Below are 27006 nucleotides of genomic sequence, written 5' to 3'. Positions count from 1 at the left end.
ATAGTGGACGAGGACTGCTCATGTTGCGACAATCAGACTGGATATAACCTGCTCCGCGCATGCGGCATTATGAGGTGAAACAATGAGAATTCTTTGTTTCCCGTATTCTTTTCCCTTTTCTCCTAACCTTTTCGGCCCTTCGCATCTTAGGTACACCCGGACATTTACTCTGGCTAACGTCCCTCCTCCTCGTTTATCTCCAGCTGTCATTTATAGAAAGGAAGACAAGTGAAGAGATATCTGCGCCAGAGTTATTCATAATTACTTCAGCTCAATAAGCGAAGACGAAGGGGAAATGTGAAACGACAGAACCATGCGCTGACCATCAACTGATAATCAGTGGATAGCTGGCTCATGGTCCTGTCGTTTTATGTCTCTCCTTCGTCGTTTGCATTGAAGTAATCAATGCCAACTAGCCCAATTCACCGTTCTGAAATAGTTATTCGTTATCGCGCATTTGCGGAGCCGGCGTTGAGTCACGAACTGTGGTCTATTCTCAAGGGGGATATGTGCGATACATTAGGAGTGGCCTCTCTGATCGCGACAAGTTCTGTAGCTGTTAACCTTGTTTTGTGACCCATGCGATAGCTCTTCCCTCTTCGATAGCGCGATGCGATAGCGGAAACTTCCCCTTTGTCCAGTGCTTCTGCACATGAGGTCGCCTGGTTTCTCCTGCGCCACATCATCCTTCGCCACGGAGCTCCCAGGGAATTACTCAGACAGAAGCCGCGTCTTCCTCTCCGACGTCATCGAGGCCCTCCTCAAAGAATGCCGCATCATTCATCGCACCACTATTGCGTATCATCCGCAGACTAATGGCATGACCGAGTGCTTTAATCGCACTCTTGGTGACATGCTGGCAATGTACGTTGCATCCGACCAAACCAAATGGGACCATGTTCTACCTTTTCTGACCTACGCTTACAACACCGCTACGCAGACTACCACAGGATTTTCGCCCTTCTTTCTCCTGTACGGACGCGAACCTTTTTCCACCATGGATACTATCCTTCCGTACCGCCCTGACTCCACGGAAACAACTACCCTACCCGAAGCTGCTGCACACGCAGAAGAGTGTCGCAAGCTTTCCCGTATATTTACGTCAGAAGACCAGGAACGCCAGAAGCACCATCGAGAAACTTCCAATGCTCCTGTACCCTATGGTCCTGGCTCGCTAGTGTAGCTTTGGGTTCCAGCCTCTACCCCTGGACTGTCACCGAAACTCGCGTCGAAGTACCAAGGCCCATACCGCGTGATCAACCAAACGTCTCCAGTCAACTATATCGTGGAATTAACCCCTCGAGCTACCTTTTGATCATCGCCATCGAGGACGCGAAATTGTGCATGCCCAGCGTCTCAAGCCCTACTATGATCCGCCTGTATTGTCCTACCCGTAGGTTCCCGGGACGGCTACCTTTTCCGCGGGGGAGATAAATGTACTCTAAAATAAGGAGCAGTGGGGCTGTGGCTAAGAGAGAGACAACGACGACGAGAGAGAAAAACCTTGTTTCGGTGCTCGATCGGCTACACTACCTCCCGCTGCTCCAACGTTCTAGTCGCGAACGCTGTTGCAAATGGGTCGCTAGCCCCAAGGGTAGCGTTGGCCTGTCGGCCTGGGGCACAGCTGGAAGCATCCGAAGGTCCTGGCAAAGGATGAGTCGACTGCTAACAGAACAACTTGTTTATTATAGCATCGCAAAAGAGCGGCCGGTCAGGTCGACCGAAGTGGAGAAACGGGAGACCACGTTACTCGACAGAATAAATCGAAGTTTTCTCTCTTGGCGTCCGAGGGCAGCTGCTTTTATACTCTCGGAGTCGAGGGCAAGAAGGAACGGCCCGGAAGAGGCGCACGTGACGGCGGCGCACGGACACATTGTGACAAGAAGTGACGTATCCGCCGGGCCGGCGCCGGTCAGACCTCCTCGCTTCACAGTTGGGGAGCTCCTCTCCCCGGCTGCCGCGCCTTGACAAGCGTTGGCACCAACATGCACACACACACACGAACACACACGAAGACACGTGGCATTGAAACATGCCTGGACGCGCTTGGCAGGAGGCGCTGGGGCAGCGCTGAACTGGCCAAAATGTCCGCCGCTGTGAACGAAGCCCCGGCGTCCGTTGCATCCGCGCCGGCTATACCGCACGTCGGAGGCGAAACGTAACAACGCTTACTGCTCAAAGTGCTTCGCGACAGGCACCAATATCTGGGATAACTACGGATGCAGTTGGTGTCAGCGCACACAAGCAAACATAAACACCCCACACTCGCTGAACGCGGACACTCGCTGTCAAAACGCTGGTGTGAGCAAGCGCTGCAGCAGCAGCGAGCAAAGGGACCTTCGCGCGGTCTGTCGGTTCAACGCAAGAGGAGCGAGAACACGGCGCGCACAAGGGTACGAGGCGTCTACAGATCCATTTCAATACACGGCGCGCGCGACCGTGCGCGGCTGCGCAAAGCACGCACTTCGAAGCCGCACGACCTCCCTCCAACAGTGCCTCCCCTCTTTTTTCCATATATGGCGCGCGAGATTGAGCCGCGAACGACGGCTTCGCGCGCATGCTTTCACTGGCGCATACAGCATGCGACGCGCGGCGACGGTGTTATCGCCCACTTTATGTGGAGCATCACGGCGACGGCAAAAATTCGGCTTGAGTGTCCGTACAATTGCTATCGCAATAAAAAGAGTTTTGCACGCCGTTCTGTTCGTTTTCTTTTTATTGCTAACCGATGTTCACTCGCCGACTCTGGGGTGACGATGCAGTCTTTGATCTACGCCATTTGATTGCACGCAACATCTGACGTAGCTTGGATGACGGACAAACAGAGCGCATGGCAAGCTCAAAAGGGCCAAGGAAGTGAAGGGTTCGGTTGGGGCTACTGTCAACAGGAAGCACATGCTCTGGGCAGAGCCAGCTCAGGTTGATGCGGGCGCTGTCTTCCCTCGGGGAGCGCGTATCTGCAACGCCCTCTGTTCCCGCGGCTGTCCCACGCCACGACGACAGACTTGAGTGTCAGAATGAGGACCAAATTTTATCACTATACATGAAGGTATTACAGAATTCAATATACAGGAGGAGGTCCCGGAGTCGGAGACTGAAGTGAGACCTCTTGTACATATGCACGAATATAAAAGTAAACGTAACGACAATATATAGAACAAGAACAGAAAGCAATATCTATAAAAATAAATTGGGAACTTGGCGGTCGCTAGCAAAAATTTGCATCGCGCCACTTTTAAACGCAGCGTGTCGTATCTGTTCCTTTCTGCGGATGACGTGCAGGAGTGCCACATGCCGAATCCTTGTATAGACCTCCACACGCCCAGAAGCTCTCGCGCTCAAGGAGCCAGTTGGCGACTGACGCGCCCTGACAGCGCATGCGCGCGTGCACGTGCGCTTTTCTCTATACGGTTCCACCCGGTCACTAAAGCCATTGGACGGCGCCCAAAAAAGGAAAGCTTTTAAACAGCGTCAGAGTCTGTACGAAAGTTCCGCCTCGTTGCCCCAATTTCCTTGTTGGCGATGATCGCATAAGTGATGATCTTGTCATCATGCGTTGGAAGGATTTCTCGGCCCTATGACGCTATTAATGGTACCTTTTAGCCGGCACCTCCCGCCTCAGAAATTTCTTTTTTGTCTTTCTTTCTGGAAAATCAAGTGAATTGAATTCAATTGATTTGAAATCTTTTGTGCTTATGTGGCACACCATGACGGAGTGTCCAGACACCGAACGCGCGATTGACCTGTGTACTGTTGTCGCAGAAAAAAGAAAGCTTTACGATTTGAAGGAAAGTGTAGTGAATAAAGGAGAGTGAACTGAGCAAGTTGGTATTGATTCATGTCGAAAATTGATCGCTAAGACAAAGACGAATTGAGATAACACACCCCGTGGTATGTTCTCTCCCTTCGTGTTTGTTCTTGGGGCTAAGTTTTGGACAGTGCAGTGGATGCTACACGGACGCTGATCTTGGGCAGGAGTTTAGTTACATAACTAAAGTGCACTGGAATTTTCTGCGCTCGGGTGCATTTCGGCCTTCCGGTTTTACCGCACGCCTCAGTGTCATCAGCGGAGAGGCAAGGGCAACAGCTGTGCTGCTTGGCCTAAGATGGAGTGCAGGCTCACCGAGCAGCCAGCGACTGTCCCACATTAAAGAGGCAGAAGCCGTTCATTGAACCAGATGACTTAATAGGTCTAAGAACACAAAGAGCGGTGCCGTAAGAAGGAGCACAGAGGCAGATGAATCGCAGATATCGACAGAATGGCATTTAGATATTTTAGAGGTCCACATGATATTGTTTCGTCTATCACAGGTCACTGCTGGTATGAGCGGAAGCACACTAAGGAGTGGTGATTAGTGTACTTTTCCAACGGGAATGAATAAGCAATAAGAATACTTTTTTGTAAAAGTCGGCGCCTCGCCCTGAAACCGCTCCCACACGATGACGTCATCCTCGTCTTTGGTACACGCCCCACGCTCGACTTGCAAGGACCCGGCTGAGTGGTCGCGCTTTATTTCTCAGCGTCGTTTCTCGCAGCCTTGAGCAAGTCCGCATTTCACGCCCGCCCGACGGACGCTCGGTTACTGCGGTGCAGACAGACTCCGCCGGCGGCAAGGGCGGTCGTCCGCAGCCTTGGCGTCTCTCTTTGTCTCGAGTGGCCGCCCCTCTGCGCGCCGCTGTCTTTGGTGGAAGCGCCGCCTGGTAAAAACGGTAGGCATTTGTGCGAGCACCGGGCGGCGGCAGATTCCGACAAATGCGTCAGCAAAACAAGTTGCCTGCGTTAACGGGTCGACACGGTTCAACGTGGCTGCGCTTGCGACTTGCGAGCAAGGGGAGGAGAGAAAGAATGGAAGCAAAGGCAGGAAGGTTAACAAGGGAAGAAAGACAGTCCAGTTTGCTACCCTGCACAGGGAAAAAGAAAACTGACTTAATGAGAGGAAGGGAGAAAGATGCGTTGCGAAACGCAAATCGGCTCCCAAAATTCTGAGGCGGCACCCGTCACTATAACAGTCGGTGTCTTTCTGATGAAGCCCGCTGCGTGCCCTCCTCCCTTCCCCCAGCGTAGGGTAGCAAACCAGACTCTTGACTGGTTAACATCCCTACCTTCCTATATTCCTCTCTCTCTCTCTCTGGTGCGTGGCGCAAGCTAAGCGTGCTATTCGAGAGGAAAGCAGAAAGATGACGTATGAGATGTCGTGCTCGGGCGAAGCCTTTCCGCAAGAACATTCCCCCCACTAACACTTTCCCATAAAGAAAAGAAACATAACAGGAAAAAAAAAGCTAGATGGGATAAATGCAGCGGGCCACACATGGCGCCTTCAGCTACCAGAGGTGGTTGCAGGCATCGGAGCTTCACTGCACGAAGGGCGGCTTGTATCAAGTCTGCTGTCACACTCCCCTCGGCACTCCGGGCTCTTTTTACACGACAGTTATCACCAATGCTTCGGTGCGCCGTTATTGTAAAGCCTTATACAGCAGGCCGATGCTTGACTATATCGACAACTTTACGATGCAAGTAAAGGCACAGAAAAAGGGAATGTGAATAATGTACTGCATAACACTCTTATTAGGCTATTAATAATAATAGTTGTCACTGTGCCTGTTCAGTTCAAGTGCACCGCACGAATTCGGTAATTACATGGAACGTGTTCCCGATGAAGTATGGTTCTGCGTCAGCGTATACAATTCGCCCTACGAGACGGCTGTACTCTGTGATCGCGGCTTCGGTGAATTTCGTGTGGCTGCGTGCCCTCGTTCATCCGCAGCGTGGCCATCGTGCGGCATTTAAGTAGGCGCTGACGCCCGGCCAACAAGACATCGGCAACACGTTGGTGGCCACCGGACATAGCTTTGGCCAGCGGCAAAAGAGGGACGTGATGTGCCATGTTTCAGGCGTTCCACCGAGGTCGAGTCACACGGGCCGAGAAAGCGGTGCTCGAATCCGCTTCACAGCCGACCGCCAGCGACGAAGGCTGTGCGATTGCAGAGCGACTGTGAATTGCAAGGCCAAGCACCACTACTCAAAACTGGCTATGCTGCATGGAAGAACATGGAAGAATATAAATTATCAAACATCTAAATACACTTGACATAAATATGTTCAATAAGTAAACTACGCATTTTAATTTTATAACAATATAATTTGTTTGGATCATCTATCAATCTCAGCATATATTGATTGACACGTCCTTCTGTGTGCCGGCCTCGTGGCGCGGTAAAGGTTTAAAATGTCCCATTAAAGATTACGTAGTCCTTATGTAACCCAGTATTCCCGTTCTGACTTCTTTTTATTTGACCTTGTTGCGTGTGATTTTCATTGACTCCATTGTCGCCGATCACCCTCGTGGGTGTGAGCCATCTCTTGATGCCCCAACAAGAAATGACTACGTGCGGGTTGTCGCGCCTTGTGCAGTTTCTGGCTGTCTTCCGGCTCTGTTTCGTCTCTGAGTATTTTTGCGTTTACACTGCTCTCTCGTTGCCTCGGATTTCTCTGCTCAAGTGTCCCTCATTTGCTTTCTTTATATTTCTTTAAGCGCATAGCGTGCTCCTTGTTCCTTCCGCTTCTCACGGCGCTCTTCACAGCCGTGACTTTCTGCCATGTGAAGAAGCGCTCTTCTGTGTCAGGGTGCCAAATGTTAACGGCGTTGGCCTCGCAATCTAACGTTTCCTTGATGGCTCTCGGAAGTCAGCTGTGGTGTTCCCCAGAACAGATCTGTGCTTCATAAGCGTAGACGTCAGATATTGCAAGCTGCAGTTTGACGATGCCGGTAATGACGCTCGTCCATTTATACGATGCATCATCAATTTGTACTTTCGTTTAAGTAGCTTATGTGGGCAAAACATGACTGGCAAAAATGTAAGTCGCGGACTCCTCAATGACACTTCTCACAGCAACACCCGCCTCTCCCCACACCTAAAAAAGTCGCAGTTGCGCTCGAAAGGCGAAACATCGATTGCGGTAGCAAATTAGTGCGCAGCTAATAAAGCAAGGATGGTAGTTTCATCAGCCGTATAAACTTTGAAACATTCGCTTACTAACTGAATTTATTATCATGGTGTCATCGCGCACAAGCAAACTTGAACACATCGCGCACACTGGGTGAGTGCGGACACTCGCTGTCGGAATGCTGGTGTGAGCAAGCGCGGTGGCAGCATCAGCGAGCGAACGTGCGGTCGCTTCAATGCAAGAGCGGCGAGAACACAACGCGCACAAATCTATGACCAGCCTGCAGATTATGTTCAACATACGGCGCGTGCGACCGTGGAAAGTATGCTCTTGTTGGCGGTGTCGAAGCCCCCTCTCCCTCGCGCGCTGCCTCCCCGCTTTCCTCCACATATGGCGCGCCAGATTGAGCCGCGATCGTAAGATCCCCTTGCTCCAGGTCGCGAAAGTTGCTGCCGGGCGCCGTCCCACTTGCCGCCCTCCCATCCCCCTGCAGCTTTTCGGGTGACGGAAGACGGCGCGTTTGCTCTCCACTTTCTTCCCTCGCGCGCGCCATATTGAGCCGCGATCGTCGACGCCCCCCGCGTGCTTTCGGTCGCACATACAGCATACGACACGCAGCGACGGTTATCGTCCTTGGATTTTATACGGAAGGCGACGGCAAAAATGCGCCTGGAGTGTCGATACATTTGCTATCGCAATATGCAAATAATAATTTTCCGCCAAGCGCACGCTTAAGTGTTCCGTGATAACGACATCACGTTGAAGGAAGTGGAGTATTTTTCGTCACTTCCTTCGCGCCATTGCGTGGCGCTGTCTCCGCTACATAATCCGCAGCTGTGCGCGAATATTCTCAACTTTTGAGCAATGAGTCGAACAATTGGTTTAGGGCTTTGAATGAAATAGTCACTATTGGTAAACATGAATATTTTTTCGAATAGTTTTCGAATATTTCAAATGAACTGTGCGCGATCAAGCATACAGTTAGAGCGAGCGTGCGACAAATTTAATCATTTGGCCATAGCAGACATAATACGCGAGAAGTTTCGTAGTGGAGCACGATGCTTCACTCAGGGAGTCCGACATTTCCGGCTAAAGCGCCATCACGCACGCTTTACAATGGGTCCTGATGCGTATTAACTACTTTTTGGCTCCTAACGCTCCAATGGTGCTTTGAATAAACAAAGCACTTCGCAACGTGCAATGTGTAATGACATTAGACTGCCAGATTTTTAACATAAGCTGAATTTTTAGCATGAAATACACTATGTGGAGCCTGATTGGGGTGAAGTCATTCGTTTATTGCTTTTAGGGGCTACACGACATGTGAAAATGACAAGACGGCCTGACTATAAGGGCAAGGTAGCATGTTTGTAAACAAGGCACCATAGTTCCGGCAAAGAGCAAGGTCGACTGCTTCAATGTTTCGCTGCTCGCCGCTTTCAACAACAAAATGTTTGCGAAGTTGCTCTTAAAATCTTGGTCACTTCTGTTATTCTAGCCGCCAGAGAAAACTTCCGCCAGCACAGTTCATCCATTTAAATTTTTTTACCCTCCACGGTGCCTATGCATTAGCCATGTACGAGAAGTCAGGCTCCGCAGCTGTGCCGCTCTATAAATAGGTTTTTATCGAAGACTGGCATCGTCTTCGCGTTTCACAACAATACCACTCCACACGAGCATCTGTGGTGGTTGTGCAGACGTTTGGTGCGTTTCGACATCACGGGTTCGAGCCAGCTACGAGGCTCAGGTGCGCCTAAAGGTATCCTGGACGTTGACCTGAGTGGACCGTTTCAGACAGCTGGGCAGAGTAAAGTGCTTCATTTTAGACGGCGGTGCTGAACTTACTAGCCTAGTGAGATAGCATCAGCTTTTGGTGCCTATCTCAACACTCTTTTCTCTCCATTTATTGCATCTCTACGCAATCACCAGCAAGTATTTGCAAAGCGACGCTCTCAGTGTTCATCGCCATGAGCTTTGGAATGCGCCTCGGAGCACTCGCAGTGTGAAACTGACCCGGTAAAGCGCTGCGTGATGACGTCAACCACCGTAGTGGGTCACACGAGGCGCCGGCTGCGAATAATGCGGCGGCGGAAGGAGGCCTTCGGGGACACGCCCTTGCTCAGTGTTTCAGGCGGAGATCCGCGGGGCAGATACACAGGGGCCGCCGCCTGTGCACGCGGGCCTTAGCTGGCGTCCTTGGCCAGTGGTGACTTTTTAGTATTGGAGATGGTAATCCCTGCCGCACCCTTTGGGAACTCGCGCGGCAGTTTTCCTTGTCGCTTGTGGGCAAGCTCAGACTATAAAAAAGTTCAGTGGCGATTTAGCCGTAAATGCGAGAGAACATTAGGTCGCACCTCTTTGAGGACCCGGATCCAAAATTTAAAACGCGTTCAGCACATTGCAAGGAGTCGTTCAACAGCTCAATCGGCACACGTTCTGCCTCTTCGAGGAGTGAAGTTAAAGTGACGGTGGTCCGGAGCAGACCGCCGTCCGAATCACTGTTTATTTGTGTGAAATACTTTCAATGTCATTACGGCGTTAGAGAGAAGATTGGGTGTAAAACGGTCTCAAAATGGCAATTTGAATGAAGAGTAACCCGAGTTGCTGACGATGCAGACGGGAAAGTGGTTCCATGCACATGACGTCTTCGGCACGGACGAATAGAAGTACGTGTTGGTCTGGCTAAGAAGATCCTATCAAAAAGGCGTAAGCGGGCTAGTTTTAGTCTGTCGGAAAAGATAAGGAGGTTAAGCGAAGATTTCATTGTAGTAATACTGGCGGTGCGGGAGTAGTTGGTAACAATGAACCGAGCGGGACGGTTCTCGGTGGCTCCGAGTGTGGATACAAGTGCAGAAGAGTGAAGGTCCCAGATTGAAGAAGCGTACTCGTGTTTGGATCTAAACAAGCAGGTTTAAGGAAACTTACGCTAAAGAAACATTTCCGCACAGAAAAGCATGCTACATGGTACGCCATGTAGCAGTTGCACAGGTACCAGGTACTTGAGGAAGAAGACTAAGATGTATACAAAAATGCTAGAACGAAAATAAAAAGCGTATTTTGTACTTGATTAAATCAAGCTGTCTAGGTGACGTTTCAGAGGGAACGCCAATAAATCCTCATCATCATCATCATCGTCATTGGCATCGCATCGTGTCATTTGTCACGCGGTTTGAGATTGTTAAGAACGGTCAGCTGCAGTGCAAGTTTGCCAGCCAGTTACGCCAGCGGTGGTAACCTCATATTGGAACGCCGCCGCCAACCTCTAGCCCCGTCGCCGTTGCGATTGAAGGAGTTCTACGAAGCCCCTCTGACGCCGGCTCCTTCCCATGCGCTTTTCGAGACGCCAGACAATGGACCGCGGTGGAGGCCCCTGTGCGAGGTCCACTCTGGAATTTAGAGGCGACGGCTGTTCTGCAAAGGTCATCGGCCCTCGAGGTGGCACTCAAAACTGTGTAACACGTGTATGTGAGCCCGCCTCCTCCAAAAGGGCGGGTCATCTACGGTGACGTCGAACGGTGATGTCGAACGATGACTGGACGAACGTTTCCTTCCGCTTGGAATCAAAGGGGGACCAAGTGCTTATAAGCAGCGATTGCCGGCTGCTAGGGTGTGCTCGTTGTCGTGCTCGAAATGTACTCGTGAGCTATGTGCTCGTAAGCTTTTTGCTGTATGCTAGTCTTGCGGGCTCCATTTGGGAGTCACGCTAGACTGTCCATGTGTGTCTTGTCTAAGATGTAAATAATGTAAATAAATCCTGTTCACCGAGTTCCTCTCTGCGACCTTCAACTCCTTCAAATGGTGGCAGCGGCGAGATCGTCCGACGACTCCTACATCTGCTTGACAGCGGTGGGATCGTCCGACAACTCTAATAAGATGCGCTCTCCGTAGCGTCGATACGTGCAAACTTTGAATCGCAGCTGCGTTCTATTCCACCAGGCGTACCGACATGTAGCAGTTGCATGCTGCACGTAGCTGGACCTGGTTAACTCAAGCAGGCTATAGGTCACTATGTGTTACCGACCCGTGGGGATGTCAGTCAATAATCATCGTCATCAACAACAGCACCGTATCGTGCCACGGGTCAAGGAATGGGACATGTGAGCCGCGTAGGCTGTATACCTGTGCTTACTCTTCGCTACACGTTATGGCGCCTCCTCGCAAGGTACGAACCGCTGCTGAAGAAGCGAATCGTAGAGCTTCGCGTGCGGCTGCAGCCAGGCCACGTCGGGCTCAGCAGGCCGCTGTGCCGAGAGCAACACACGCCGCAGCTGGCCGTCGACGCCGGGCGGACAGCTCAGGTCGTTCTCGCGAAAACGACTCGAGGAGACTTCGCCGCAACGACCCTCTAATGCGTGGTGCGGAAAATGGAGCTCCTATGGAGGCGGCTCCTCCAGCTTACGCTGTGACTGTGCTGCGTGTGCCGCACAGGTCTGTGACTTTTTATCCGTTTTTATTGCAGTTGTATGGGACTGTATTAATTTGACCAAGGTTGCAGAAAATAGAATGTGTTCAGGGACGTTTCATTCGTATCGTGTACGATCGATTTCTGGGATGCCGTGCATTTTATGCCCATGAGCGTGTACTGCGCATGTTTAATAATAGACGCCTAGGAGCAAGGCGGAAATATCGTGATTCCTTATGCTTGTATGAACTTATTCACAAGCACTTCTCCTGTCCGTGGTTACTGTCCGCTGCAACTTGCGATGGAGGCAATAACGAACGGCCTAACCTATGGCGTGCTCCGTCCCTCTATATATTCGTGTCCCGAGGAGCTTTCTTCGTTGGCCTGAGTGCCAACACTGTGCGCGCGAGGCTGTCCTCGTTGCCAGCCATGCGCCTATGTGCCTCGCCTCGACGTCCTTCGTCTAAACTTGCGTAATTCCAGCATTTTCTACGTGAACTCAGCTTGCACTTCTAACGCTACAACACGTCTTTTAATACAACAAAATACCTTGCGCTACGGTCTTGATATTTTCAGCTCTTGTATTTCCTACTTGTCTAACTTCTGTCTTTGATTTAATTCTTTAATTCTTTGATTTAACTGCTGTTCTTGGGCACTTTCTGAAATAAATTAAATGAAATACCTGCATAGTTATCCATACAATTATGAGCGATGGTTCTGTCGACAGAGAGAGTGGAGCTTGCGCAGCGGCTTGTGTCAGTTCAATTCCCAAGGTTTCATGGGCTGCCAGATTTGACCATGTGGTGTCCTCCTCGCCGTCTGAAGGTGTAGTGATTGAAGCAGCTTTGCGGAAACTGAACTCTTACCAGCGGCAAACCACTCTCCTCTTTTCAGACACCTGCCCTGCAATTGCTACAACGTAATTGCTACAACGAGAAGGGTATTCGCGGTAGGCTACGTACTGATAAATAATTACGCATCATAGGTTTTGACATTGTTTTTAATTGGCTTACCCTCACACGTCGCCGTATGGCAGGCAACGACGCCAGACTATTCCGCGCAGAGCTGGCACTCAGGCCAACGAAGGGACACGAATATATAGTGGGGTGGAGCAGGCCACAGGTTAGGCCTTTCGTTGTTGTCTCCACCGCAGCAGTCTTTTGTAGCTGATAAACGACACAGAACAGAAGCTGCTCTCCTATATCGCAAGCTCCAGTGTGTCACTGCAAGACAGGACTTAGCGCGGCATGTCGTCGGTTGTGCACTGTCAAGCTCACGGAGGTATTGCCCATTATTTGTTAGTGCCTGAATTCAGTACAGAAAGCGAAGTGACAGTTTATTCCCACGAGGATACTGGATATTTAGGAGAGGTACGCGCGCATTCCCGTCTTGAGTCTGTGACGCTACGTCGTCAAAAGCCACCAAATCTGTTTCATATCCTCTGGGCATGCCCCAAGGGAGACAGAAGAGAATTACTCCTGAGCATTGGGTGCCCGAGACATTGCGCGAGCTGAGGAAGTTGCCGAGGCCCAAGTACTCGCGGCCGCCTAACAACGCCACCTCCGGCACTGCCTCCCTTCGCCAAATAAAGCGTCTGCTCACTCGCTCACTCAATCGGAGGGGACCGAAAGAACGCGTCTCTCCCTGGCTGTTACACTCGTCCGCAATCACAATGGTAGGCGAGTTCGCATTCCAGCGCGGCCGTGGCTCGTCAAACGCTATGGACAATCGCTTTCGTCAAACATGTTGGGTGCCTTGATGCCAAGCCTGGATTTTCGCGGGGCGAAACTGTCACCGCCAGCGTAATCTCAACTCCGTTGCCCCACCTTGGAGCGTGTACGAAAGCCATTGTGATTTTTTTGTTGAGCCTCGTCCCCACTCCCTCCTCGTTACAACGACACCGTTTTAAATTGGCCGTCGAGTTGCGCAGCTTTGCTCTTAAGTTATTCGGCGCAGGGTTTTATTGCAATAGCAGTTATATGGACACTGCGGGCAAATTTACCCGTCGGCGTCGCCGTGAGGGTCCGCATATATTTAGGTATATGTATGCTATATACGGCGCCCTGCTATATTCTATCCGGTATATGCGGGTTATATTGCCACACCATTTTATCACTAAAGTTGTTCATACCAGGTCTTGAATCCTTGACAACATCATACTCCAGAATTTTGATAATAGACAGTTTTAGTATAGCGTAAAGCAGCAAACGCAAAGAGTTAGCGTTAGCGTTAGCGTTAGCGTTGCGTGCACCACTCTGCGCATGCGCTATACGTAAACGCTGCTGGAGCTCTTACGTACGTACGCTATTTTCAGGATTTAGCGTTGAACGCTAACGCACGCAAGGGGAGCCTTACGTACGGCAAGATGGCGGCGCCAGTCGAAGTGAGAGCAGCCCGCTTCGGATCTATCGAGTCGTCTGCCTGCACTGCTAGGCTCTATCCTTCCCCACTAATGCTCGTGTTCGCCTTAGATTTGTGTGATGATGCTTCGGCAGCGGCGCACAGGTGACAAATGGGCGTTGTTTGCGATATACGTCGTCGATTAGCCGGGCAGTCGGCTTAACTAGAGGGTTTGCTAATGTTTGCTCATGTTTGCTGTATCCGCCTCGAGATGGCGCCCAAGTGTATTTCGCTCGTTCGCTTGGTGTAAAGGCGCATGTGAAGCCGATGCATGTCATGTTTTCCGCGGCAAAACACAGTAGTGTGGTCGGTGCTGTGGTCACAATGCGTGTGCGTTTTACCAACGACGACGATATGAACCTCGTGAAGGAGGTTTTCGCCTTGAACCCATTCGGATGGACGTCAAGGTGGGCGTCCGTTGCAAAAAATTGGAAAGAAGTGGGAAATCCGCTTTCTGGAAGCGAAATTGCCGGCGAAACGTCCCCTCCGGTAAAGCTTCGACGTTGAGTGGATCTTGAGGACACGTATAACCTGCGCGGTCGCTCTCATTCCCGAAGCATGAGGGCGTCTATGTCATCCTAACTTAAAAAGGACACGTAATATGGGTCCCACAGAACACTCGATCGCGGCATGCCAAGATTTATCGGTGTGTTTCGCGACTCTCGACAAAACAACGCTCAAACCAAACACCTACATGCGTAATTAACGCAGCGACTGTGGCTTTCGATAAGCTTGACTTAGGGACACACTTGCGGATTCGGCATTGGATAAGCTCGACATTTCGTGTGGATTTGGCTTTCCAGTACTTTGTGTTTTTACATCTAGATGGCGCTGTATTTGTTTGCGTTAACGTTACCGCTTTTCTCCGTTCCGCTATTCTAAAACACTACCTTGTGCCGCGCAGTGCAGTCTTTCTTTGCGTTAGCGTTGCGTCGCACGCTAACGCTAACGCAAGAATTTTACGCTATACTAAAACTCTCTAATGACAACCCACAAACAAATGTCATGAAACAAAACACCAGCAGCGATTGCCTTTCATCTTAAATCTCCTCAGGCTAATATTAAACGTGCGAAGCAATAACTCAGCTCAAACCTTAAATGATGTAATTTCAGTGGCGCGGCTAGTGGTAAATTCGCTAAGAAAGACGTTGGATTTTATTAATAAGCATAAATGAAATTGTCCGATGGCATGATTCAAACAGAGGAGCCTCTAGCAAAACAGCTAGTTTTTACTTAGGCAGCTTACGTTTACTTCAATTCATACTGCCACTACTGTTACGAGTCTCACACTGGTGTAATCTTCTAACATGTCGCTATCGCAATAATTGCATCGCCTGTGTAGCGAAACTGTGATTTTTGCTTCTATCATATTTTTATTTGAATCATATACGTACCTGCAATTTGAATACACGAAGGTTGACGGGAGAAAAACTGCGCTACAAGCGCTGAGTTCTTTGTGGATGAAGGCTCAGCTGGGTTAATAAATACATAAGCGCCGACTACGGGGGGGGGGGGGGGGGGGGGGGGAGGAGGCTACGCGGCCCGAGCCTCCTCCGAAGTTTTCCGGGGGGGGGGGGGGAAGAGGGGCTGAGCCCTTCCCCGGGCGATGCCGAAGCCCCTCCCCTCCCCTTTACACACACCTAAAGTGTCATTCCCAGAATTTTGTCACCCACAACATCCAAGTTTTCTTTTTTTTTTCTTTCCTCGACCTTTCAACTTGAAATTTTCATGGGGCTTATAGCTTACTGCATCATTGTTGGCGCGGACGTGCACGGCTTTTAATTCATACTTTCTCTTTATTTCTGCAAATCCTGACAAATGAGAACACGCGCATTAGAAGCACTGGCGGTGGCTACTTCATCCGTATTTTCTAACTTGAGCACTGTTTTAAATTTCCACTGTAAACACCATGCACACACACAATATATTTAAACATACACACAGGACAAAGTTTATTATATTTTTGAGAGATGGAGGTAGCCAATTAAAAATTATTTCTAAAGGTATAGATAGCCTATGCCTAGAGAATGAATATGTTGCTGTATGTTAACCACATTTCAAATTGCTTCGCGTGCTTTTTTGACCAGGATAAAAAAAAATGTGTAGACTTCAGTGACCCTTTTAACAGTCTTTTATCAAAGGTGTGTGAAATGCACGTGAATGTTGTGTCTCTGAGTACTGCTTCTCTTTCCAGTAAGCAATGCTAACGACTCACAAGAAGAACATTTCTAATAAGTTGCAACATTTATTAGGGATGGAAACATCGTCAGTTGCATGCAAATGTCATAAATATATACAGGGTGTCCCAATTAACTATCATGCACCAAGATTTCAAAATAGAGCAATGCATTACTCGAAGAAAACCAAGTGCGTATTGTTTACAGTACAGTGGAGAAGCTGCTAGTAATTATTTCGTTACTGAGATTTAATTACACAATCGTAGTTAATCATCTAACTCGAGACCTACTATCCTAATTATCACAGTGTCGATGAGACATATGAAAGCACAGCCGAGGGACATCTAACTGCGGTGTCTTTAGCAACGTACTAATTGCGCACTAATTTCTTCCCGACTGATAAATAAACCCCGCGAAATATGGAATACCACGTTACTGCGCTCCAACTCGGATCATAAAGCCGCCTCCTCTATAGGAGGCTCCCTCTGGGTTATCCAGAACGAAATAAAGGGAATAAAGAAAAACATCATGATCGATCAAGGCAGAAAGCTGGGCTAGTTGGTGTGTCATCATTAATCAAAAGTCTAGCGCAAATAACAGGGACACAGACAGAGAAGACGACAGGACAAGCGCTAATTAGCGCTCGTCCTGTCGTCTTCTCTGTCTGTGTCCCTGTTATTTGCGCTAATCTTTTGATTAATCATGATCGAGCTAGTGCCTTATGTGCCGCGCCCCGGCCGAAATAACGCGTCGCGTTTGGTGTTAGTTGGAAGCACGCTGTGATAGGTGATGTCTTAGCGTAGATGAAGTGCACGGATGTTTTTTTTTTTTTTTTTCGGCCGCCGAACCTATCAGCACAAAAGCGAATTGACAACTTCAGTGCAAAGGTTTAAAGGTGCGTTTTGTTTCGCTCCAATTGCCATGTCTTTCTCTAATGAACAGAAGGTCAACGTGATCCTTGCCTTGGGATCTGCAAATGGCAACAAGAGGAAGGCCGCAAATATATACACTGTATATCAGTCATAGAAGTGGGACGGTAGACCAAACGCATCGACTGTCATCAGAAATTATGATAACCTAAGACAAACCGGCGGCTTCAAGAAACAGTGGTGGAGGACTCCATCTTTGAGTCCTAGCCTACGCACGGATGTTCTAGCAATTATGGCCTCAAACCATCATGCGTGCGGGACGTGGCCACCCAGGTACCAATTTCCAAGTCATCAATTTGGATGATTCTAAATGACGGCATTTCGCCCGTACCACCTTAACCAGCACCAATGCTTAGAAGATATGGACCAGTAGAATCGTCTAGATTTCTCGAATTGTGTTCTCGCAAAAGCCGATGAGTCACCGGACTTTTTGAGCAATATCATGTGCGCAGATGAAGCCAATTTTTCGCAGTAACGCTTAGGTAAGTTTGCATAATGCACACTACTGCAGGGACTCCAATCCACACTGGGTAAAGCGCAATCGACACTAGTACCAGCGGTCGTTCAATGTGTAGTTCGGAATTTACGCCGTTGCTATAATCGGTCCCATATTCTTCGATCACACACTGACTTGACAGCGTTACAGGAACGAAATCCTTGAAAGAGTGGTGGATGAGTTTCTCGGCGAAGTCCCGCTGTCACGTCTTCCACTTCTGTGGTATCAGCAAGATGGGGCTCCAGCACACAGCAGCAGCCGAGCACACAACTGGCTGGAGGCGACTTTTCATGCGCAGTAGAGTGGAGGGCACGGGCCTGTAAATTTGCCGGCTATGTCACCTGAAGTCTCTCCACTGGATTTCTTTCTTCGGGGTTATGCGAAAGATCGTGCACACATAATCGAGACGGACGTCAGATTAGCTCAAGGCAAGGATAACGGATGTTTGCCGTAGAATTCCGGCGTCGGTCATCGAGAAAGCCAGTGAAGATGTGATGAGACGGAGGCAGTACTGCGGCAAAAGGAGACCTATTCGAGCACGTCCTCTAGGCTGCTGTTCAACGGAGCTTACGAAGTCATGGATAATAAGGGCACACTAAAATCTCACGTTTCCTTTTTCGTTTTTATTTTGCAGACATTCTGATTGCCAATTCGGTTCCTTTAGAAGCGGTATATTTACTTTCTTGAACGCATCGGTTTTGCCTTTTCTCTACCCGTTGGTCGCTTCGCGGTCTGTTTATATCACTTTTATTTTTTGACAAGAACCTGTTTTTGCAAGCACGTATACACTTTCATGAAATATAAAACAGTCACTTTAATCTGGCTTTGGTCCGAAGCAAGTTTTGGCACAAAATATAGCTTCGCTCGCACTCTTTCGATGCGGTGCGAGCAAAGCCGGGATCTTGAAACATTGTATGCTTATTACATTGCTTTTCGCATTTCCTGCGTGGTCAGAGCGGCGCTTCGGCCGCGTTATGAAGGGGCTTTGGTTATCAGTGGGACCAGTCTGCCTTGAGAGACGGATAATAAGTGTGACGTAAAAATGAGCGGAAGGAATAGCTGCGAAGCCGCGAAACCTGCTGTTGGCGCTCCTTTCGTACCATTATCAAAGTGATGCGCTATCTCTTCGGGTTAGCGACAGGCAAAGCAGTTGCTTTCAATCAGCTTATTTAAGGGCGCTGTTGTATCATGTGGGTGTGGGCGCACTCACGTGGTATTTTTCATATTTTGTGAGGTTTCTTTGGAAGTCAGAAAAAATTGTACCCAATTAGTACGTCGCTGAAAACACCGCAGTTAGATGTCATTTTCGGGTGCTTATAAATACCTCATTGACACTTTGAAAATTAGGACAGTACTTCTGGAATTATATAATTGTAATTGCCGAAATAAATCTCAGTAACGAAAGAATTACTGGCGGCTACTCCACTGTACTGGAAACAATATTCACTAAGTTTTCTTGCAGTAACGCAACTGCTCTTTCATTGGTGCATGATAGTTGGGGAACACGGTATAACTCACTCAGTGACCGAAATGAGGTCACGCCGGATTCACTCGAAATTGGAATCAACAGTAGTCATGCGCAACAGCGCTTATACACGGATTCACAGAAAAAAAAAAAAAAATAGAAAGAGAGAGAAGCTGCAGTTTAGCCGGAAATGCGAAGCGGTGTTAAAATTAGTGGTAGCCAAGTATGCGAAAATTACGCGAAGGAAGATTACACCACCGAGATGACTCAGGTTGTGAAATTGAACTCATAAATACGCCATCACTTCCGCGCACAATTGTTCGAGGTCACACGAAGCTTGTTCAAGTGCAATACATATATATAAATGAAAACTATCCGGCTATGAATAAATATGTTCGTATTAACGTCTGCGCTGGCTGATGGCGTGACTACATAAGAGTAAAAAACCCAACGGCGAGAAAAATGACAGGACGACGCCCTTGCGCGAGGATGTGTGTCGCATTTTCGTTCTCCTTGCTGGGCGGATTCGAATGCATTTCGGAAGAAGTCGGTCGGACCCCGTCTCGCTGCGCCGAGCTTTCTCAAATCAAACTTCCTGGCGGATCGACGTCAAAGCCGATAGAAGGCGCTTCTGTAGTCGCACATCAATTGTGCCAACTGCAGAACGACGCGCGAGCTCGCTGCGGAGAAATTTTGTTAATCGAGGCCTATACTGCATTCTTGTTTTTATGCTCGCTTGTCCCCGCCGTGTAGTACGCGCCACTATTTCACTGTTGTTACTTCGTCGGTAGCGAGACAAGGCGTGGCGGCGGCAGCCTCGTTTCGCCGCGTGCTTCAGCGCCGGCTCCGAGCGATTTGCATAGCCGCGCGCGCCCATTGTCCGTCCGCGTCCTCGCGGCAGCAACGAGCGAAGAACGCCGATCTCGCATCGGTGTCTCGAGAATGGGGAAGAACAGTGCAAGAACGCTTGTACAGGAGCGCGCTGGGCGTGACTCCGGGATTACGAGCATTACGACGCATTGTCCAAGCGCCCCCGAGATGCCGACACATTCGTGCGTTTGTGATTGATCCTCGTCGGCGACTGCGCTACAGCCTCGGTTCGCCCGAGCAGGGAAATGTTATCGTTTGATGTCGTCTGCAAAGCGGCGGCGCGTGTACACGCATACGTTCGTTGTTTCCCTGTGCACTCAGTGAAGACCAACGGAAAGCCGCTGACGGGTTTCTTTCGACAGGCCTCGCTTATGTTGCGCACTACAAACACGACGGGAAGGACATGAGAACGTGAAAGTAAATTGTCTCGCGTGCCGCAGACTATAGAAGGTCAACGGAGACTCGCGTCGTGTTGACCCGTCGTGCGCTATTGTGGAAAACGACCTGTTCCGAATGGCGGTATATTTTTTTTTAATGCATACGTGCTGCATAAGAGTGCTACGGTGGAACTTTATTTATGCACGCTCAAGCACACGCAGCCTCCTAGTACAACCTTACATCGGGGACTACATGCTTATGTCGACAGGAAATCAAATTCTACTGCGGCAGCTGCGCATGACTCGTGTGCCTGCAGCGTCTATGCTGTCGCATAGCTATCCGTCAGAGGCTCTATTTTTTCAGTTTCCACATTGAAGAAATGTGTTGTACTTTAATTTTCTCGCGTTTTAGTGGCACGAGCTTCGAGTGGCACTCTCGTGACTTGCGCAGCACTTGCGGTTCACCTCCTGAGACGACCGGGGACGAAATTCAAGATAAATACGAAAGAAAAAACACAAAAGAAATAGTACAGTAGAACATTCACGAGTTTAATTATATATATATATATATATATATGATATCAGAGCATAAGTTTAGTTACAAGTTGACTTACTGAAGTGTCTGGAATAATTAGACTTAATTAGAGATCACTGATTACGGCACACCAAGGCACAGAATCGTAGACTTTAGAGACCCGCCATGTGAGCACGGTTTTGGCGAAATTCCTGGAAACCCGGAAGTAGAAAGCGGAAGTGATGACGCCACTAGTGACGTCACACACAAGAAGGTCACATGATATTTAACCGGCTAATTAGTGGAAAACAGCTGCCACCAAGTTCGGATCGTACGCTGCGTTCGCCTCAGGTTAACCTAAAAAACAACGACGCCGAGGGGGCGAGTGCGGCCAAGAGGCACGCGAATCGAATAGTTCTTTATTTGGGCGAAACAAATGTAAGGTTTCTCGCAAGGCAAGGCAAAAGGAGGGCGTAAACCTGGCTAAGGCCTTTACCTCGCTGGAGCAGCAGAAGTAGCAGTTTACGAGTACCAATACTAATAAAACCAAATAGAAAAAATAAGACAGAAAGCATGAAAACTATTTACAACAAAATTTTAAACACACTGCAAAATAGCAACTGCTTGCAGAATATCACGTAAATAAACAAATACAGCACTCCAAAAAAAATATGAATATTCTGTTGCTAACATAGCTTTAACATTTAGAATATAACATTGATAACATCACCATTGACATCGAACAATTTAAAACTCCATTAACATTCGTTGAACATGTTTTGATCAGAAAATAGTATGCTTTGCATTGCATACTTCAATTCGTGAATTGTTCTACAATTTATTGCTTCGTCAGCAATGTTAGGGTACGTATTGCATAAACACATATTTTCACGTTCGATAGTTGCGTGCATATTTTGTCCTTGGCTTCTTCATTACTATTGAGGTGCGACGTAGGCTATATCCTATGTCTCTACCCGGGTAACGATTTGAAAAGTGTTCGAAGTTGCTGGAGACCTCTTTAAGTAGCCGTATGCGGATCTTTGTTTTGTCAGTATCTTTAATATTACGAACGTTGTAGCGCATTGTTAATATAGAAGATCCCATGTATTGCTTTGGGGAGTTAAGCGACCGAACAGCTTGCCGTTGCAGTTGACGCAGTAAATATTAGGATCGCCTACCATTTTTTTTTTTTTTTTACTTAACGAAGGTGTAAGCATGATCCTCTTGAAAATGTTACACACGTGTTTTTCTGGTGTCCTTGCAAAACGAAATTGTTCACGGAGCTTATACGTATTTGAAGGGAACAAGGGACATGATAGGGATAATGTCCGGCGAAGACTGAAGGATATCTGTGGTTGGCTAGTAATAATATATATATATATATATATATATATATATATATATATATATATATATATATAGGGTGTCCCAGCTAACTTTCGCCAGAGTTTAAAAACATGGTGATGCACTCTAAGGAGACGCGACCAAATGCATGTTGCGGGCTATTGTATGGAGTAAGTAACACTGCTTTTTTATTCTGCCTAATTGCATAATTAGTCAGGATTTCTTAACCATCTTCGGAAGCAATGAAGTTAGGCAAAAAATTCCTATTAGGAAGTTGCAGAGCACTTTGGAAAATGTCCGATTAGACGGTTTCTAACGCTCTATCTATTAGGCATTAGTGTTTTTCCGCTTACTGCAGATGCCCGCGAAATACACAAGAAAAAAACACCACGTGACATGTCCGCTTGCGCATCGTGATTCCAGCGCTCCCCATCGTTCCTCGCACAAACGAACATAGGATTTAACATTAAAGGTCAGGTCATTAAAGCAATGGCCTGTTTGACTAAGCCAATGACCGAGCAATGACCGAGCCAGGCAGCGTGCCTAAAATGTAAAAAAAAATGGGTATGGCAACCATATGGCTGTGCATTGCAAAGAGTGCGAATGCAAGCCATTATTCCACGAGGGAAGCGTCTGAAGAAAAGCAAAAAAAAAAAAAAAAATTCAGAAGCTTTTTTCATCAGGAAGGCCGCGGATCGATCCATTAGTGCACCTTCACCTCACCTATCTGATAAAGTTTCCATTGCTCGGTCAGCACTGCTATCATGCATAATCACATATGTGTTGTTGTCCATGCGCCCGGTTCTTGCTCTGTATAAAAGCGGCCGGAATTTCTTTTATAAGCTCAGTTGGAAGTCAGCGTTCTTTCCTTTCTCTTTGTTTTTCCTTCCCAAAAATTCTTGCGCAGTACCTACGTTGATTTACAATGATCCAACTTAGCCCAAGTCTCAATGTTTACGCGACACGCTTATTCTGCTACCTAATCGTACTTCACGCTGTCTGTACAAGCCCCTCAATCTGCATCGTCTTCACGGTTCAACAAAACCTTTCAAGAAAGCTTTCTTTCGTGTTTTTTTTCGTCGATAGCTAATATGGAATGGAATAGCCTACCTAACGACATACAACATAGAAATGGAGCGTGACCTTTCTAAATTTTGGTAACGCACCATTTCGGAAATCGCAGCGCCGCGAGAGTAAAACATCTTTATTAATAATATTTGAATGGCGAGAGCAGTGTGGGAGGAACCCTCAGTCCAGGGTCCCTAAGATGATTCCGGCGATGTTTCGAGCCCGTTGTATCACAGCTCGGAGGACCTCGGGAGGTCCGTCGCGGAGGGCATCGTCCCACAGCTCTTTGTTGCGTAGAGGGTAAAGGAGAGTTGGCAAGGGAGGAAAGAGGTTTGCAGTGCACTCAATCGTGACGTGGAAGATTGTGGGCGAGCTGCCACAGCCAGGGCAACGATCTGCATAACAGTGCAGGTAGAATTTATTGAGAGAGACAAGATTAGGAAAAGTTGCGGTTTGTAACTGGCGTAATGCCACTGCTTCCTCCCGCGAGAAGGACGGCGGTGGTGCGGCGTGGGTGCGACGAATGCGTGTATAATGACGGAGTATGTCTTTGTAACGGAGCAAGGGATCCCCCCCCTCTGAACTAGTTACCTCACCACGCCGAGTCGCCCGGAGGGAAATTTCTCGGGCAACCGCATGTGCGTGTTCGTTACCCGGCAGCGAGGTATGACCAGGGGTCCAGAGTAAGTGGATGCGGGGAGGTGTGGTTGGTGTATTTTGCGGGATCTGTTTGAGAATTTGGTGCGCCGCTCTCGGGATGCCATGTCCTGATAGGAACGCCCGGCATGCGTGTTGCGAGTCCGAGAAAACCTAGCGGGCGCGCGATGCATTATGGGAAAAGTGATCGAGCGCCGACCGACCGCCCGTCTTGGCTGCCTCCTGCGTTCGCATAGCTGTGGTGTGTGTGTGTGTGTGCGCGCGTGTGCTTCATTTGAGATTTCGCGTACTTTTTGGTGGTGGGCGGTTGCAGGTGCGTTATATTAACTGTTACGTGCCTGTGGGTTACTTAGTGACCTCAGCCACTACTGCGCGCGATGTCGTCGATGTGCCGAGGCGGTGGTCAGACTTGTGTGCCTGGTTGCGACAACAACACGCTGAAAGACAAGAACGTTTCATTTCACGCGTTCCCTGCAAATGAAAAAGAAAAAAAAAGGAGTGGGTGAGAAGAATCAACCGCCAAGGAAGTGCTGGTCGCTTCTCTTTGTGGCAACTTTCTAAGCACCACCGGATATGCGGAACTCACTTCAACGCAAGTGGACGCCGTGGTTATCTGGATCGGCTGCCAACAATTTCCCCCCATAAAGTCATCAATCAATTATCTCCTTCCTTTAATACCGGTAAGTATATATTATTCAGACGGTTATTGCATGTTATCATAACTTCCAAATCTTTTCCAGTCGCGAAACGCAAGAAGACGAGCTCCCAAACTGCCTCTGCCAGCCCGGTGCTCCTACTGAACGAGTTGGAGATCGGCTGCGTAGTTGACGTGCCCCAATGCTGCGATTACCGTAAGAGACGCTTTAACTGAGTCATCTTTTTTCTGAGGCTTCGGCTTTGTCTGTACGCATTTTCACGAAAGTGTATTACACGCAGAAAGCGACGTTGTTTCCCAGGAGCCCACCCAGCTGACCTTCGGTGCACCGGCTTCGCCTCGCACGGAAACGGAAGGTTAGTGAGCGTTCAAAATTCTCGCATTCTGCATTCCACTATGAAAACTTATTTTTCGCATTTAACGGACCCCAATCGCGCCCACTGATGCCGGGGTCCACGGATGCTGTGGCAACCGGTATATTAATAGCGAGCGACTTCTTTATCCAGTGAAAACTGACCAAACTTTTTCTCGCGAAGCCAGTTTTTCGCAAACGTTTGCAGCTATCCATGGGGAATCTGCATGTTAGGAGTGGCAGAAGCTCATGTGTTCTGTGACATAAATGTCATCAGTGATTTGTACCGTCCATGTGTTATTACTTCAGCGAGTTTTCTGATAAACGTGGTACCTCTTCCACCAGTGCACACATTGTGAAACTTACCCATTTCATTTCTCTCACCTCGACATTATTCCCGTTACCCCAGCTTGGAGAAATGGCACAAAAGTCAGGCTATCCAAATGTAGTGCAAATTTGGCGGACCAATACGCTAGTAGCACAAGCTGCAATGTCGTCGAACTGCATGCTCAGGAGGGGCACAAACAGCTCATGAGGTTTACGGATAGTATTAATCTGGGCTTGCTGGTTGGTAAGCTGCTTGCACAGGTGGATCAGTGGAGTGAAAGAGAGTTGGGCTTTATGGCTTTGTCATCCTGGTTCTTTGTTGTCTGTATATCAATGTAAGCCGAGAGCAAAAGTTGAGAACACAAATTGTGGGCTGAAGTAACTATTTCAAACCCTGAAATCTGCATTAAAGCAGGGCCTAACTGATCGCAAGTCAATAAGAAGTTCATTTTTTTAGGTGCCGACCACTCGTACTCCACGGGGCCTCCAGACGCAGCATCTGCTGCCACACTAAGAAAAGTCAACCACCTTCTCGCAGTGTGTGGAAAACTCGAGCATGAAAATAGCTTGCTCCGCAAAGACAAATCTGTGCTCCACAAAGAGGTTGATGATCTGAAGGCTCAGTTGCACGATGTGAAAGTTGAGGCGCTCAAAGAGAAACTAAAACTAAAAGATCCTGTCTCCAAAGTTCACGATTTTGTTTCAGATGAGAAACGACTCGTGTTTTATACGGGGTTTAACTCCTTCGAAAAATTTGATGCGTTTGTGGAACATGTTGAAGGCATGTACCAGGCACTGAAAACGGGTGCTGGCAGGCCACCAGCACTGACAATGAAAGAACAGCTCATTGCAGTGCTTTGCAGGCTCAGGGTTGGGTTACTGGAACAGGATTTGGCATAACGCCTCAAAGTGTCTGTGTCGACCGTGAGTGCTATGTACACATTTCGGGTTAATTTTTTGTTTGAAATGCTAATCCAGATACCAATGTGGCCATCCCGTAACACAGTGGACCTGTTCATGCCAGACAACGTTAAAGAATTGTACCCATCTACACGCATTGTGCTGGACTGCACAGAAATTTTTATCGAGAACCCGACTGACTACAATACACAAAGCGACACTTTCAGCTCGTATAAAGGACACAACACCGCAAAAGGACTCATTGGCATCACTCCAAACGGCTTCGTTTCTTTCGTGTCTAATCTTGCTCTTGGAAGACTTTCTGATCGATAAATCACAAGACACAGTGGCCTGTGTGAGTTGCTCGAGGAAGGGGACAGTGTAATGACGGATAGAGGATTCCTTATTGAAGATGACCTCCGTCAGCTTGTAGTCGAATTAAACATGCCACCTATGTTGAATGACCGCTCGCAGTTGTCACTGGCAGACGAGTTAGCAACACGGTAGATAGCCAGTTTACGAATACATGTTGAGCGTGTCATCAGGGAAGTTAAAAACTTCAGAATACTCCGTGCTGTTTTTCCTAATGTTATGGCAGAGAAGCTGAACAAGATATGGAAAATTTGTTATCTCAATAATTTCATGCATGAGCCCATTCTAAACCGATGAGCGAGGGTGGTGTTTTTAATGTTTTGTATGTTGTGCATGATCTACTGTAATGCAGGGGTGCTCAAACTTTTTAACCTTTTCAGTTGAAGAAAGACCAACCTTATTTGGCTAAAATGGAGTCGGCTCCTAACATGTTTCATTTCTGTTTTGACCAGCTTCGGTCACGGAGCCTGTATTGAAAATATTTGGTTTATGGGGGTTTAACGTCCCAAAGCGACTTACGCTATGAGGGACGCCGTAGTGAAGGGCTCCGGAGATTTCGACCACCTGGGGTTCCTTAACGTGCACTGACATCGCACAGTACACGGGCCTCTAGAATTTTGCCTCCGTCGAAATTCGACCGCTGCGACCGAGACTTGAAAAGGTGTTGGCCGACATATGTAAAAGGGGTACGCAAGCTGCACAGCACCTGAACAAATACTTAAATTCAGTTTGACGGGCTGTATAGTGAGATAGCA

At 48.4% G+C, this 27006-nt stretch overlaps 1 pseudogene; it reads left to right on the top strand.

Annotated features, from left to right (window-relative positions):
• Positions 1-24022: 24022 nt before the first annotated feature.
• LOC140218915 (uncharacterized) lies at positions 24023-26548 on the top strand (annotated as a pseudogene).
• The last annotated feature ends 458 nt before the right edge of the window (positions 26549-27006 follow it).

The sequence above is a fragment of the Dermacentor andersoni genome, chromosome 6 (assembly GCF_023375885.2).
Source record: "Dermacentor andersoni chromosome 6, qqDerAnde1_hic_scaffold, whole genome shotgun sequence".
Lineage (NCBI taxonomy): Eukaryota > Metazoa > Arthropoda > Arachnida > Ixodida > Ixodidae > Dermacentor > Dermacentor andersoni.
This window is presented reverse-complemented; position numbering and strand designations above follow the sequence as displayed.